General features: G+C 33.9%; 1 protein-coding gene across 1 annotated transcript in view; it reads right to left on the minus strand.

The window, feature by feature from the left end:
• Cdh12 (cadherin 12) overlaps positions 1-18,276 on the minus strand; it is a 771,364-nt gene that overhangs the window by 523,038 nt on the left and 230,050 nt on the right. The window contains exon 2 of the mRNA XM_057789913.1: positions 11,273-11,367. The gene's annotated coding sequence lies outside the window, so the exon portion shown is untranslated. The remainder of the gene's footprint in view (positions 1-11,272; positions 11,368-18,276) is intronic.

Here is an 18,276-nt window from a genome sequence, read left to right on the forward strand (position 1 = left end):
TTATGTATCCTATATGTCTGTCATCAGCTTCAGACATTGTGACATACTGTCTTTGTCTTTATGTTTACCAAGTGTCACACTGCTAGACCTCATCTACAAGTTTTTACTCACTAATGTTAATTCTCCAAGTATTTGATCTCATCCAATTTCTTATTGATTATTCTTCATATTTTAGATGACTTTACCTCAGAGACATGGTGTCTCTTCACAGCAATAGAACACTGACTAAGAAACCAAGTCCCTGATGATCACAATATAAACCTGTATTATGGGACAGATCTATATATTTAATGTAATGATTATTTGGATTCAATGAATTCTATATTACTCATTAGATAAAAACATGTACTTTTCCATTTTTGTTGTTTGTTTGTTTGTTTGTTTGTTTTTTGATTTTAGAGACAGGGTTTCTCTGTAGTTTTTGGTGCCTGTCTTGGAACTAGCTCTTGTAGACTAGGTTGGTCTCGAACTCACAGAACTCTGCCTGCCTATGCCTCCCAAGTGCTGGGATTAAAGGCATGTGTCACCATCACCCAGCTTGTACTTTTCCTTTTAACATGTATCTGTTCCTGAACAAATGCACAACGTGATGAACAGAACATTTAGAAAAGCTTTATTTGTTCACAGGTTCCATGGTTGGGATGTAATGAAGCCACTCCTTTATTATGAAGTATGAAGTGTAAGGATACTCTGAGGGTCCTGAGTAGAAGAGGACTACATGAAAAGGAGGACAGCACAAAGGAAAGGAAAGACATTTGACTTATAATGAATTACTGAGCATAGTAGGCAGAAGTTTTAGAAAAAGCTAATCAGCTTTGAAATAAATTCATAATTTAATACAAAAACATAAAGAAGAAATAAATATACCTCAAATAAACAAAATAAAGAAAAATAAGATAGATTAGGAGACACCTGGAAAAGGATTTCGGTATGAAAGGCATATAAAGGATAGAAGACATCGTACATGTTGGCAATGGGATGATGCAGGTTAGGAGGAAGCAGTGTGATGCTGGAGAGAACATAGATGTGAGCAAAGTGAGAATCTGAAATTCCCAGACCTTGGGAAATTGGTGCATGAGAAATTTTTGTAGAATATAAGGTTTTGCATTTCCTCAAAGGTGAGGGAAGTGGTTTGAAATAAAGATGATAAATCAAGCAAGCAAACAAAAAGGATCAGTAATTTGTAAGGTTGAATACTTCACTAAAATTTACTGATGGTTTTCGGCAAACACATGTTATCATTCTGTGATAAGACTAAAAATTTTACATCATGAACCAATGCTCACTTTCTTTATGAATATATTTATCACATTGAAAGAAAATAAGGTGATAATCTAAGTGTCAAAAAATCACAGTGCTGCTTCTTACTCTGTTACATGAACAGCAGTTACAGGAATAAAGTTTCCTTTCGCACAACTGAAGAAGCAGTTCTCCTCTGTTTTTGCTGCTACTGACAGGCCCAAGGCTGGCATAGGACATATGCTTTCTATCCAGCTTCAAGTTGTGCTTAGAAGGCAGGCCTCCCCTGAGGCAAGGGAATAGATTTCTAAGAACATGAAAAGAAACAGAATGAATATCATGCTTAAGGAATAAATGTATTCTTGTCTCTCCAATATAGCAAAAAACTTTAAAGGAGAATAGCACTCTTCACAGAATGTTCTTCAAAAGTGACGAGCAAACCTCTGAACATCAGTTTTCTTTGTTGACATGCAGGTGTGGAACATTAATAGTTAAAAGTGTGAAAATTATAACATTTTCAAAAATGTTAATTTAATTACTAGGAAAGATCACTAAGTGTATTTGAGGGAATAAATAATGATATCCAAGAATCTTATATAGTCCCAGTTTCAGTAGCATCTTCTATATAGTAACGGTGACTTTAATGAGATATGAATGTGAAAAATAATGACAACTGTGGAAATATAGGAATACAAACGTATGTCAGGAAATTCATTGTTTTAGACATTTCATTAGTAGAATGATAAGGCAGTTCTGAATAAGATAGAAACTTAAGTCCCATTCAAAGTATAGTGGAACCTATGAAAATATCTATAATCAGACTATGAAACTTCTAAATGTATCCAGTTATACACAGCTGATTTGAAGTGGTGGGTGTTTGGCAGATTCTCAGAACTGGTAGAGTAGAGGAGGAAGGAACTTCATTGCATCCACATCCCAAGGAAAACAATCTCTGATTTGTTAAAAAGAATGTAAATTGGTCTATCTAAGGCCAAATGCTCTACTACATATTTAAAAATTGAAAGTACAGGGGATGAAGAGATTGATAAATTGTTCAGATCATACATTATTCTTGCTGAGAATGTGAGTTTGTTTCTCAGACTCGCAATAAGTGGCTCAAAACTACCTATCCCTTCAGTTCCAGGAGATCCAATACACTCTCCTGGCCTCTTTCTGGATTGTATTCTCATGCAAAAACACAAATAGACATATACAAACTGAATGCAAAAAAGGCTATATCATATAATCGTATAGGATTTCTGGCTACTTGAAGACTTACAATGTTTTACATTATGAATAAAGGAAGAGAGTAAAGTAATGAGCCTCAAGTCACACTATTGAAATACATCTGAGTTGCATGGAAATATAGATAACTCAGCAAAAATCTGTGCTTTTTATGTAGCGACTGAAGTAAAATCTCTGACAGTTGTACCGATGGAACTCCCTAAGTTCTGTTGTAGAATATACTATATCACTAAGAATAATTTAGTGATTTACTACCAGAAAATTACAGATTTCTTTCCTTTTAATCTTGAAAATAGATGCTTCCCTCATGCATGCTGACTCAGTTTCCCTCCCTCATCTCTTTCCATGGCCTCATCATCTTCCTTCTCCCCCAGACCTTCTACCTCTGTTGCCTCTTCAGAAAAGAAGAGGCCTCTAAGAGATGACAGCCAAACAGGAAAACAAGCTCTCCTAATGAGGCTGGACAAGCCAACCCAGAAGGGAAAGAGGTTTTAAACATAAAGCAAAGAAAACCAGCCTACAAACCACAATCCCAGAAAACCTAGACAACAATAAGGACCCTAGGATAAGAAGTAGAAAAAGACAAGATCTCCTGAGTAAATTGGGAGTATGGGCACCATGGGAGAGGATTGAAGGGAAGGGAAGAGGAAGGGAAGAAGGGGAGCAGAAAAAGATGTATAGCTCAATAAATTCACAGAAAAAAAGAACCACACAAAAAAAGTCAAAGATACACCCATTCCCACTGGTAGGAGTCCTACAAGAACACCAAGGTAGTAGCTGTAACATACATTGAGAGGACTTGCTGCAAACTCATTTTGGTACCCTGCTTGCTTCTTCAGTCCCTGTGAGCCCATGTGAACTTTGCTTAGTTGATTCAGTAGGCCATGTTCTTTCTCCTGGTGCAGATTTCTTCCTTATTGTGGTGGTAAAAATTTGTAATCACCAAAACTTTGCGGTTATGCCATAGAGAAAATGATGAAAAACTAAAATTCAGTTTTCCCTGAATATCATATTAGTGTAATATCTCTTTGGTCATCAGAATGTGTTGTGTTAGCATTTGGAGATGGATGGCTATGAATAGTTATATCACTATTTACTTTAAGATGTTGTAGAAGAAAAAAGTACAACTTTCCAGAAATCCCTTACAAGCTTATTCCTTCGAATTAGTTAAGCCCACCTACAGCTTTCTTATCAAACTCATTCTCACCATTGCAACATCACTGCCCTCATCAATATAAACAACGTAGTCTACCATGATTTTTTCTGCCCGATCTCTTTCTATCTTCGGCAGCACTTGACCCAGATGGAATAATCTTTGCTGGATTGGTTTCATCATTTAAGCTTGTTCTCCTTCGCTGACCACATTCTTCGGCCTATTTCACTTCTTCCTGCTCCCTCAGGCCTTTCCAGAAGGATGCCCCAGAGCCTTGTCTGCTAACATTTCATTTCTAACAAAATCATACGACAAGCTGCTCAGATCATAGCATTGTGCCAGGGCTTAAGTCCATTCTGCAGTTTCCCAGACTGTTTTCAAGATCTGTGTGATCTTGGAGATAATGTTCCTGTGTCTCTTAGATTTATCTTCCTTATGTGCAAATGAGTACAACATTAATACACCCTTTCTTGCATGGGCCCTAGGAGAATTTGTTTAATGAATTAATAGCTGATGATAGTGTGTAACATATACAGAATATTGTTTGCTAAGTGAATGAATTAGAGCCAATTAGATATTATTCATATACCAGACTCCATCCTTGAATTGTTAGGACTATGACTCAGTGCCTAGTCAACATTTTTTTCTTACATGTTTAAAGATAAAGCACCCTCAGCCTGTAAAAAAAAAAAAAAAGAGAGGGGCGTGGCTTCCAGTTCACAGTCCACCTCATTGTCATCATCAGATTACCCTGTCTCTGTTTACTTGCTTTTGTTCATTAGACATCTCCTAGTTTCTAGATAGTTTTTGTTTCTCACCTGCCAGGTCAACAATTCCTCAAGAGGAGTGTTCTAGTCCACGTCTTTTTCTGTTCGTTGTAATTAACAGGAGATAAATGGTTCTTGACTACGGAAGTCCTTTTAGTCATTTCCATATTTAGTTAAAAAAAAAAGCAACCCCCCTATATTCCTCTGAAAAGTACCACTGTCCATTAGACCTCATCACCTATAGCCCTCTTCCATCTCTCCTAACCTCAGTCAGCACTCTGATCTGTTTGATGGCCTCTGTAAATCAAAGGTGTTTCACACTGATGAGTGAAAACTCTATTTCCCTTTGGAATTTGTATTCTAAAAGTCTTAACTTCCTCATTTTTCCATTTGTGTTGAGAAAATGCCATCTCTAGGCCAATCTGTTGGCAAGTTGTGGCAAAGATTCTTAATTGATGCTTGATATGGAATGGGTCAATCAACTACTGGTACGCCAACACTTTTGTTCATTTTGTGGATAAATGTGACAAGCAGGGCTCCTTCATGTTCTCTGTTTCAGCTCCTACCTCCAGATACTGAACTGCCTAAATTCCTGTCTTAGTTAGCTTCCCTCCACTATGGATTCTATCAGGGCATGGAAGCCAAATAAATACCCCCTTTCCAAAATTGCTTTTCGTCATGGTGTTTTATCCTTACAATAGAAAGCAAATCCAGATACCTTTTAAACTATTTTCAAAGTTACTTTATTGAGAAATTATTATCTAAATATATGTTCATAGTTTGAAATCTGCAATATTATTTCCCCTTCCTTCTGCAGTTACAAATCTTTCCTGGCAGCACAGACAGATATTTTTGTAAGGCATTTTCAACAATCTTTAATCCATAAAGTATTTTATTGACTGACATACCATTTTTTGCTAACTTTCTTGTGTATTTTTAAAGCCTGTCCTGGAACTAGCTCTTGTAGATCAGGTTGGCCTCGAACTCACAGAGTTCTGCCTGCCTTTGCCTCCTGAGTGCTGTGATTAAAGGCATGTGCCACTACCACCGGGCTGAGGTTGTATTTTAATTATAATGTTTATTCCTTCCATTTACTCTCTCCAAGTCCTCCCATATATTCCTTCCCACTCTCTTTCAAATTGTCCTGTTTTTCATCAACTGTTATTACATGCACATGTCTATTTGTAGATACATAGGCATTTCCAACTGTAATCTATTAAGTCTATATACTACAGTGCATGTATTGAGATGATTGTCTTTAAAAATTTATCCATAACTCAGAAAATAATCTATGTCACATCTTATATAAAAACTATAATAAAAACACTCTTGAGTAAATTAATCCATTTGTCTGTAATTACTGGTTTATTGTTATGAGTTTGGATATTTTCTATAAAATGGTAGAAAATATGAAGAAATCCTTCAGGAGAGGTTATTATATGCTAGTATGTCACTAACACCATTAAGACATTCAAATTATAAAAGAATTTTTAAAAATGATGATAATGTAATGGAAGTACTTAGCAGTGTTGTTGTGGAAAATGTATGAGTATCTGGGTTCAAGATATGCTGTATGCATCTGTAAAAATTTAAAGCATAAAAGAAATAATACCAATATAGTAATAATGAAAATAAATATATATTAAATAAAGATTATCTCTGCTGTACTTTCATTGTTCAACTCTTAATTTAACTTAAATTTATGAATGATATTAATGAAATACAACCTGATGCTTTAATGTATGTATACATTACAAAATGTTTTAAAAAAGCAAGTTATTTCCATGTAATAATTATTTAAATGTGTTCATGGAGAAAAGTGTTTTATCCTGTCTAATAGGAGTCTATTATTTATCAGAAGATTCTGGGACCCCACACTTTTGGTTAAATGACAGATTCAACCAATAAGTCATCATTTTCCCTATTCTTAGTCCAAATATAAACCACAAATTTGTTTATTTACCCTTAGTAGCCATCCTTGTTTTATTCTTTCCCTTATTCTTGAGAATGGTGACTAATAAATACATTCTTGTTAGAAAACAGAGAAAGATGCAATATATACAAGTCCAGCAAGAGAATAGTTTAGGCTTTTATCAACCAAAGATTGTGTAATCATCATCCCATAGAAAGGAAGAGCAGTATCAAAAATGCACAATGAACTAGAGTTTATCCTTTTCCCCTCAAACTGGATGGTTATGTGGGTCCCACGTGGGCAGTTTAATGGCTGAATACCTTATACAGAGTGTGGTTGTCACCTAAATGAACATAGATGGTATTTTCTACATTCTGATACCAAAGAAAGGGCTGTATGACTTTCTGAAAGTAAGAGCAAGCCATGGTAAATTATAAACATAAAATAAATCCAATCAAATATATAAAAATGTCTGTCAATCATGATCATTTACCTTACTATAATAGGTAAGTATTGGCATAAGAAATCATGGCCATTTGGTATTAAATTAGGGAATCTGAAACAAAATTTTCTTATATACTGACAAATAGTTTCAAAATTCTCATCAAAAAGGATCACATTATTTCTCTGGCTTATCCTTGTATTTTTATATAATTAGGAAGTTCAATGGTATCATGAACTTTATTTAAAAGGATACTGGAAAAATTAACAGATTATTATATTTAAAAACTTTTCAAATTTGATTAAGATTTTTACCCTCAGAAAAAAATGAAACTTCTCCTCTGTGTAGGATTTACTCATATGCATCCAAAGACATTTGATTAGAATAATTTTTCAAATATAAACAATTAGTAACAGATCATTTATTTACTAAATGTTATAGGAGAGAACCAGCTGCCTGAATCACCATCCTTGGAATACTCCTGAGTTAAAGTTTGTTTTTGAAATCTCACTATTTAAAAATAACCTGTTATTTAAACATAAGGATCTATGAGGAATAGATAGCTTTAAGGTCATTTTCTATCTAACAAATTGTTAACATTTCACTATGGTTTAGGTAGGTTTACCAGAAATGTTCTTTGTTACTCATTCAATTTAATTTAGTATGTAGGAGGTCTCTCTTTAATCAACTTTAAAATCATGTTCTGCTGACTTGCAAATCAGGGGGTCAATGCTAATTGCGAGGAGTCATAACAGCTCTGACACCTTCTCTCCCTGCACAAAGAGTGCTGCTCTCTGTGTTGTGATACTTGGTTTCTCCATATTGCATTACAGGGTTAAGAAGATGAATGTTCATTGCTTTTAATCCTCACCATGATTTATGAGTCTCTTGATATCCTTTCCCTAGAGCAGATACAACTGTGCGGTTGTTCTGCCTGCTGCTTAAATTACACAGACATCTGCAAAGTAAATTATGGATTGTTGTTCCATAGACCGTAACCGAGCATTCTCTTCATCTCGCCTGCAGTATTTTTTTATTAGAACAAAGAATCTCTATACTCAGTGCTTCTGTACTGAGGGAATGCTTGCTAACCAGAATGATAGAACTATGTCTTCGACAGAGATTTGATATGTAATAGTAAAGCTGCATAATATATGAGCAGGGCAATTTTAAAGATATCAGAAAAGCAAAAACTACATTTTTATTCCTCTCTTTTATCTTTACTGAAAAGATAGTATCTTAAGGCATGTGTAGGACAGTGACATTTAGAAGCAAATGAAATATGTTCCATGGAATAAAATTCATGCAAATGACTCTTGGTTGGTCAGTCTTGTATATTTTAATGTCACACTGTGTCCTAGAATACTTAAAATTAAAAATTGAACAAATAAATAGAGAAGAAAATTTGTGTACCGTGGGAGAATCATTGTAGAATGTTCCCCTGCTGATGTTTCTCATAGTGAACTTGCTCTAGCAGTCCTGGGAATGTGGACTCTCGGTAAAGAATGGGAGCATCTTTCTTTTGAATAAAACTCTGACAGAGGTCAGGTTGAAATAATCAGTTGCTTCTGTATTCCGTTTTCTTTTCTGTACTAGATAATCTAGGGGGATGATGAATCATAAATCCCGACGACAAGACCATTGTAAAATCCTAATAGGCATGTCTAAAGTTATTAACCTTTGACAATCCCCCCAATTTAGAAATTTCTCTCCATTTATTTTCTTTCTTTTTTTAAAAGATTTATTTATGTCCATTTATTTTCTTTACTTCCGTTAATTGCAACCCCCAAAAGAATTCTGTCTGAAAAGACTGTACTAACAATTTGCCAGTTGATCTTTATTTGTTTCTTAAAAATTACATTGAAAATTAAGGTTCTGTGAATTATTTTCTGTGCCCCAGTTGTCAGGTCTGCAGGGTTCTGTAGGCATTGAAAGCAGAAATGTCCTTTCAACTCCAGCTGAGCAGACCTGCTGCTTGCTCTGCCTCCATCAGCTTGTGTGTTTCACCTCATCAAGAGTCCAGAGCTGGTGTTTCTTGAGGATCAGGACCTGCCAGTCAAACCAATCCTTTGAAGACTTATTTTTTCTTTCTCTAATGATAGTTCCCATATCTGGTTATTTCTCTTACTGTCAAGAGTTCATTTTGAAAATATTACTTTCTCCTAACATTCTTTTCCTCATTAAAATACAAAAATACACTTCAATCTCAAATAATTTTATTTAGTTAAAGTATCATAAATATAAATATGCCTTCAGAAAAATAAATGTCATAAATGCCATACAAGTACAAGCAATTTCCTTTGTGTGGGTGATGAACAGAAACAAAATTCAAATGGATCTTTAAAATGTCAGAAACCTATATGTAATAACCATACTGCCAAACAATTATCTTAGTAACCTGTTTCCCCCACTTCTCCATATCTACAACTCCATTCAGGCATTTCTTTCTACATTTAAAAAAAGAACAGCAACAACAAAATATTGTCTTCTGCATAATAGAGCATCGAAGCCTAACTCCTTCCCCGCTCCCCACCATCCAGATTTATCTGCCAAATTTTTTCATACTTAATATCCACTTAATATGATAAATATGTAAATGGTTTAAAGTTTACTAGGTAAAATTTTCCTATTTCCCATTTTTATTATGATCTATTATAAATATGTTTGCCTAAAAGATGACAATGTACATAGCCAAGAAGTCCTAGGTAGAATTATTTAGTGAGTTTTGTAAGACATTACAGAAGTTAACATTCCTCCTGCTCCTCAGTAATTATTATAAGAAATAATTGAACTTCAATGGGCTTCAGAACATTTGCTATTTGAAACTAAAATAATATAAATTCAACATTCATATTAATAAAGACTATCTATATACCTATAACTTTATTATTGTTACAAATTATTTCATTATTTGATTTTAAGTAAGTTACTTTCGGTACTGCTTCCATAGGTGAATGTTTTGAAAATATTAAGAAGAAAACATTGTCAAAATATTCTCTTTGAATATCTTAAACTTTGTGAAATACATTCTCAGTAATGAGCATTGAATATCTTGATATCTGTATGTTTGTCTTTTATCATGTTGGGCTCAACTTGTTTTTAGTCATTGTTACAAATTCATTTTAAACACAGAATGAAACACAGGACCCTTGAGAAGACTGCATTTCTCTTCTTTAATTGGGCAGAAAAAGACACATTCATATTTTTAATTGAGTCTGTGCATACTGTTCAGTTATAAATCACTTGCCTAGATCTGTGAGACCTTGGGAGTGATCTCCATTACTACAAATAAATATTACTAGTTAGTTTAGAAAGTTTAGTATTAAAATTCATTTTACATCATATAAAATATCTAGGTAGAAGTATTCATGAATTTTTAAGAGTGGAATCTTGACACTTTTCAATAAGTCAAATTTTCAATGTCAAGATAAGCTACTTCCTAAATAAAAATTTTAAATATTTGTATGATTATCGAAAGAAAAATAGATAACTAAAGGGGACAGAGAAACACAGAACAGTCCAGTTCATTTAAAACTTCATTTGGAAATTTTTTGTGGAATGCTGCAGAATTCTTACTCAATTGACAGTAGGAACTACTTGATAATATTATAGAACTAGATTGAAGTCCACCATGATTTGAATATGTTTAATCTCACAAATTATTCACTAAAAATAAAGTCATCAGTTTTATACTTATCAAGCATAGACATGCATGCAGAATTTTTACAAATACCATAGCAAGATCCCTAAAAGCCTATGAGTTTAATGACTTGCCTGCCTAGCCCCTTTAACCTTTTCTTTCTGAAATTCTACCATAATGGTAACTCTTAATTGATCACTGATCAGGAACAGAGAATACCAAGGCTGTTTTGACTACATACTAAGAATAGTGTCTACCATTACCAGATAGAAAGTTTCACAGAAGCAGTTTAATTGCTCTGTCCATGAAGGTTAATTGAGAGTTTAAAAATCAGGGTGCAGATCCCTGTCATCCACCAGGAAAAGCAGCTTGTAGTTGTCAGCAAAAGCAGCAATTGAACCTGGCTGCGCCATAATAAAAATAATAAATATGAGGAAGTGCATTAATTCCTGTCTCCTTGTATAAAAACTCCTTCCGATATTTGCTATCAAAGTGAGACACATGAACATGTGACTGAGCCCAACTATGAACGGGTAGAAACAGTATCAAAAAGCAGGGGGTTGAAAAAGGACATCCATTGTTTCTTTGGCTTTAGTTTTGGTTTGTATTAGGAGAAAAAAAAACCCACCAGGTTTAAATTTAAAATGTCTCAGGAAAGCTCAATAAAGAAATACAATAAAGTCTTTGGAAAGAGAAATGATTGCATTTGCTTCATGATTTTATAATCCAGAATAACCTTTTATAAATATACAAAAACCGTAATATTCCAATTTAGGACAAAATAAATGTTTTAAAGTTTTATATGAAATTTATTCTTTGAAGCATTTGTTTTTTGCTGCAAGGCACATATTCTTGATAAAAATCTTTCACATACCTTTAAAATGGCTACCATCCTTTTAATACTCCAGGCTTCTATTGAGTTCCAACTTCATTACAATCCACAGAAAATGGACCAATCGGGTAACTGAGCTAGAAGAGAAGCACATACAAAACGTGAATGTCCTTTACCTTCAAATATTTATGCATTTATACATTCTCTTCTAGTAAAACTTGCCAGTACAAGACAGAAAGTTCATAGGGACCCAGGAGACAATGTAATATCTCATGAACATCAGAATTTACTATTTTATTAACATGTTATAGATGTAGAATGGTCACAGCTTCTGATAGATTGCAACAAATGTATCTTTAGTAACAAATATTGAATCATTGTTTCATGCTTATCTTAATTTCAATTTTTTATACTTAGATATATTATCTTTAATCATTGAGTATCCTCAGCTTCCTTTAGTGAGTGATATATATGTTCTTTGCTTTTAATGATTGATTATGAAAATTTTGAAATGCAATGTTGGTGTTACACAGTACAGAATATGGGGCTCACCTGAAATCTATCACTTGTGTTTCTCATGGTTACACAGGGAATAGGAGTTGAAGGGCAGGAGCTAGAAGTGAAGAATCATTTTCATTTTTTCATGACAAGGAAACTTGTCCACATAACTTATACTTTCTTTTGATATTAATTATTAATTGTGGTTTATTACACAGTTTTTTTTAATGCAGAGATGGCTCTGCCTTAAAGACTGGGCTCACAACGAAAAAAAAATACACAGTTCTTTTCTGTGAAGTTACTTAGGTTCTTCCTTTATCTTGAGTTAAAGTAAATATGCTGTTCTGAGTTAAAAAACAAATCCAAATTCAAGATGTTGAGTTCTGCATGACTGAGGGAGAAATACTATGCTAAAAGCTTATAATTTTTATAGGAAATATTTCCCTATTTGTGTTCTTTCATTCTTCACTTACCATTCATCAATTCATATAGTTATTTAATGATTTGTGTGCAACACCCAGAACTCAGTTATCTCTCTTGTATTATGTGCTATAATCTAATGCTATATTGTTTAGTTTGTAGTTCATATGATTTCATCTTTGGCCTTTGTGAACTCTTTCATATACATTTCCTCCTGTAATACCATACTGTTTTTCACATTGAACATTTAACTTCTAGTGTAATGACATATCCCACATTAATATAACAGTAAAATTAATATTACATAATACTAATGTTGAATCACAGTATTTTCTGTCTCTTCTGTAAAGAAGGTCACTTCTCAAAACATCCTTGGTTGCTTTTAATGGTTTTATTTTAAAGTTGTTTTTACTAGTACACCCTATTTTATAGTGAGGTTGGCATATAAGAACTTTGCTTATTGTAATAGTGCTTTATAGTTGATAGGAATGGACCTTTATAAAGAGCTGAAGTAGGAAGAAGTATCTTGCCGCGCCTGCGCTCTGTGAGCTGGCACCCAGTTCACGCGCTTCGGTCAAGAGGACTGGAGGTTAAAATGCACAGACACACACAGACAGAGAGACAGAGACACGGGTCATCCTTGAATTCCCCAAAAATGTCCCCTTTATTGTGTTCAGGAGCAGATTATATAGAGGTAGCCACGCCCCAGCCAAACCCACCAGAAACCACCCTCCTGCCATCAGGAACTCCTGAAGGTCTCGTGCTCAAAGCAGCTGTTGACACTCAGATCAAGGGATTACAAGAAATTCAGGATCTGGGGTCTCACTGCTCCCAACAGTGTCTCAAAGACAATCTTGTCTAATACTTATGTTATGTAAATTTTTACTTACTTGATGAGAAAAATCTTTGCGGATGAGATTAAAGTAAGAATTTTGGTTTAGTTATAGTTCTTTGTAAACCCAAAAATAGAATAACACATATACTTAAAAATGAAAAGCAGTTGCTATTTAATATAAAGGAGAGGTTAGTGGTTAAGTAGAGAGAAATTAAGGTGCTAGCTTTAGTGAACGCATGATGTGGTCACGAATAATACATGCAGCAAGCTCTAGAAGAATCAAGGAATGCATTCTTCCCTACTTCTTTGGAAGGGATTGTAGCACAATAAGGAAACCCATGATTTCTACTGAATGACACTGATTTTAGATTTCCAAAAGGCTGTTCAATCAATTAATTTAAGAAATCTCTATAGTTGTAGCAAGCACAGGATGGTGGTTGCAAATCTAGTTCACTTCATTCTGAGATTAGAGCCATGAGCCTCCACACTCTGCTTTTCAGATATTAAAGGCGCATTTGTTTATTGGTTTTGTTTTGTGTGTGTTTGTTTTGATGGTGCAGAGGATTGTGAAGGCAAACCCTGTAACACAGATTTACGTCCCCAGGTTTACCTTCCAGACTTTTGACTTGAAGAATTGTGGGAGAACACACACCTCTTGGTTTGGGCCTTTCTTTTGTGTTAATCATTGGTCACACACAAAAGAAATTATATATATATTTAGCATATATTAATCAAAATATGTAATATACTGTAATGTTGTTGATGGTGAATTTTTTATGAATTCACACCTCTAGCTCTAATAGTAAATTTTCAGTTTATATGCAAATCATTAATTACCATAATAATAAAATGATTTCCCCTGTTTTTAGAAGTTGAATTATTCTTTATTGACTACCAACACAATGAACATTTTTCTCCATAATCCATACTCAATTTGTTGATAAGTGATGAAATTTATTTATTGTGATTGTTATGATGACTAATAATATATCTTAATTTTATATATTAATTTATTAAAGTTAGTTTCCCAAATAAAATCAAATAACTGTCTTTATCTTTTAAAGTTATAAAAGTGAAGAAAATATAGCCACCATATTATTCATCAACTTCACAAAACACATTTTTTTCTTAATGACTAATCAATAACATTTTCTACCAGCTGTCACATAATGAAAGAATAAAAATATAAGATCATCAATAAATAAATAAGAGAGGGTTTGTGTTCAATTCAATACTAAGAACAAATGTTTTCAGTATAAATGTGGCTGGGCAGAGCTGGGGAGAGTTTAGTAAGCAAAATAATTGCTTTGTAACCAAAAATATATGATTTAATTCCTAGATCCATGTATAAAATCAGACATGGCAGTACATGCCTGCGATTTCAGTATTAGAGAGTCAGAAATCGCTTAGTAATTGGAGTTCTCTGGCCTGACATCATTGACTACCTGGTGAGTTTCAGGCCTGTGGTTGTTTGAATGAGAACCATCCTCTGTAGCTTTGGTTATTTGAAAATGTGTCCCCAGCTTATGTCACTGTTTGGGGAGACTTAGAAGGTATAAACATGTTAATGGAAGCTTGTCACTCAGTTTGTTACTCACACAAAAACAAAGAAACAAAAAGCAAACAAAACTAAACAAAACTGCTCCAATCATTAATCCAAGAATCCTGAGAAGAATAGTGGTGAATTCAGACACCCATGGCTGCCCAAAATTCAAAGAATAACAGTTCACTGTGGGCTCAGTTCTAAACAAGTCATTTCTGCTAATGATTATGCCATTGTCTCTGAGACTCAGAAAACATTGACAGTGAGCAGAAAGGTTATAAGAACCAAAAGATAAGGTAAAAGGGCTGTGAAATTCCATTCCCTAGTACCCATATAACTCTTGTAATCTCTAGTTCACAGTAACCACTGTACCTATATCAGCCCCACAGAAGATGAGTCCCATTCACTAGCCATTGCAGAGTTTGGGACTCACAGGACCCTCTATGAAAGCTGAATTTTCAGTTATTGATAGATTCAAGGATGTCGGAAACGTTACATTTAATTATGTACCAATCACAGAATCTATCAGACTCCAGTGAATAGTTCCAAATTCATAGCCACACAGTTGGCACTGGTTAAACTCAGTAGGTCATACAAGAAAAAAGAATAGACATAAAAATGAAAAGAAAAATGTGGAGACCATGCAGAATGGACAGGGTTCATAAGTTGGGAGAAGACAGAAGGGAAGATGGTCTGTGTGCACTGTAAGCATTGTGAAATAATCTTAATGTAAAAGCATATATCACAGTGCATGAAAAAAATCTGTGAATAATGCAAAGACCTTATCACACTTTCAAATTGTATTAAGGCAGAATAAGGCCGGGCGGTGGTGGCGCACGCCTTTAATCCCAGCACTCGGGAGGCAGAGGCAGGCAGATCTCTGGGCATTCGAGGCCAGCCTGGTCAACAAGAGCTAGCTCCAGGACAGGAACCAAAAAGCTACGAAGAAACCCTGTCTCGAGAATCAGAAAAAAAAAAAAAAAAAAAAAAAAAAAAAAAAACATTTGGAATGCAGTTAAAAATGGCAAACAAAAGCAAACCACAATTACAAAGTGGTCACTGCATCATGAATGCTGAGATTAATATTTTACAAAGACAATGTGGTTTAATATATACATGTTGGCAGAGGTTTCTGTCCTGCCCTGTCCATCAATAAACACACAGAAACTATATTATTTGAAATACCGTTTGGCCAAGAGCTTACGTGTATTTCTAGATAGCTCTTATATCCAAAACTAAACCATCTCCATTAATCTGTGCATCATCATGAGGTCATGGCCTACAGGCAAAGTTTTGATGGATTCCAGCGAAGGCATCTGTCTCCTGCAGCCAGCTATATGGCTTCTACCTGATTCTGCTTACTCTCTCAATATATCTCTTTGAGCCTGGCTGTTAAGCCATTGGCCAAAAACAGCTTCTTTATCAACCAATGGCAATAAACATGTTCACAGTATATATCACCTCCCAAACAATATACATATATATATATATATATATATATATATATATATATATATTTAATATAATGAGATATCTGGCAAGGAGAAATAATTAGGTTAGGTTAAAATAATCATGATTTGCTTTATTACAGGTGTAAAGAGGTATATATCACTTGGTTTGAATTATTTATTATATAATATGTAGTTATTCAATATACTGTTTTGTTGTCTACTACTTAGATGACTTCATCAGATTCTTTTGGTAATAAGCAATCAATCTCACATGCTTTCCTTCTTCACTTATATTTTTTCGAGAGAAAATTATTTGTAAGTGATAGTACTTTATATTGGCAGGTGGCTGATGTGAGAAATATGGTGGTATATTTCATCCCCCATATGAGGCAATGCTATGCTATTATCCCTAATATGTTTATGGTAATTTACACTTGAGAGGAAGAAAAATTCATATGGGATTTTTCGTATATATTCTCTGTTTGAGATTTGAATTTTAGCTATGTTTGATACCTATTGATCAATTAAATGAGGAAAAAATATTACTTATGGAGATTAATATTTTATCACATTGTTATTGAATGATATTTATCTTAGAAATGTATTACTTGCATTTTTAACCACAGGCATTTATTATTTCTCAGCCTTTCATCTAAGATCATATAAACATGTCCATTTAATCTTATAGTAAATCTAATGTTCAGTATACAAAAATTAAAGTTTAATTTTAATGCAATGACTAAAATATAAATAAGAGAACTATATTTTGAGGCTATAGTTTTTGTTAGGATTGAACAAAATGTATAGACTAGATCTGTAATGTCTACCTTCAATCAACCACCAGAAAAATTAAGGATGCTTATGTTCTATACAACAGTAAACTGATAGAAATCTTCATGAGTAAAAGTAAATGTTAACTATTAGAATGATAATCTCTGAAACGTAGACTCTCTTCCAATATCACTGTTGATTACCTAAGTAAACTTAAAAGAATTATACTAAATATCTTCAGTTGTATGAACAATATAGTCGGTCATAATGACTCCATTGTCATTATACTGTGAGAAAGATTCCATTTGCTAATATGCAAATGACTAGTTGTGTCTACAGTCCAGGAAAACTTTAGGTATATAAAGAAATACATTTAGGTCTGAGGATGTATGTCGGTAATTTAGATGCTTGCCTTGCATGCAAAGAATTATGGTTCAATCCTCAACACCAAGTGAATTTATATAATCTTAGCATATAATCAAGGATAAATAAATGGTATATCCAGCTTATTTGAAGGGTACATGTATTGTTGAACCCTAAGCAAGAGAGAGGTTGACACAACCACAGTGGGTTTCTTTTCCAGTAGTAGAGTTATTTCTATGATGTCTAAGTACACCACATAACTATACACACTGACAAGTAGTTATCAAGTAGTTAATGTTGGAAGACCAATATTGTCTATTATTTATAAGGAACACATACACTGATATTTATTTAAGTCCATTATTGTCCTATGAACTTTAGCCTTAGTGAAACTTTATATACCATGTTTTGTTGATATCCATGGAAGACTTTCCTGAACGCAAAGAGATGATGACTTGATTGGGGAATGGAAAAGAGTGTTGCAGGGGAGAGACTAAGGAAAAGGAGGGAGGAGAGACCATGACTGGGCTGAAAAATAATTAAATACACTTTTAAAAAGTGTGTCTGTGGGAGATCTCACTTGAGGGATTGCCCAGATAAGATGGATTTCTGCGGGAAATTGTCTTGACTCTGCCCAAAATGGTTGGTACTATCCCTTAGCAGGTGATCCTGGGTTGTATAAGAAGGTAGATTAAGCATGAGCCAATAAGCAGCATTCCTCCACGTTTTCCTTTCTAAATTCTTGCTTTGGTTTATACTTTGATTTCCTTCAATGATGGATTTACTTAGAAATGCAACCCAAATCCCTTTTGTTTGTTGGTTCCATTTTTGGCTATAAAAATCCAAAGACATTTCTCAGTGTAATTTTACCATGTTTCAGGAATATTTATAAAGTAATAATAATCTATATTCTCAAAATCATACAATCACAAAGCTGCATAAAATTATAATTTAAATATCTTAAAGAATTTTAAGTGATACACTAAAATATAAAAGCTGAAACTCAGTAATAGAGTATCATGAATTGGCTGACATGTGTATGATCTTATGACATGGCATAATCTTAAAACTAAATCTAACACTCCCATTCTATCATTTAGCATTTTCTATGGCAAAAAAAATCAGAATTCAATCCAATAACTTTCTTTTGCTTTATATGAGGTAC

The sequence above is a fragment of the Chionomys nivalis genome, chromosome 15 (assembly GCF_950005125.1).
Source record: "Chionomys nivalis chromosome 15, mChiNiv1.1, whole genome shotgun sequence".
In the NCBI taxonomy this organism is placed as follows: Eukaryota; Metazoa; Chordata; class Mammalia; order Rodentia; family Cricetidae; genus Chionomys; species Chionomys nivalis.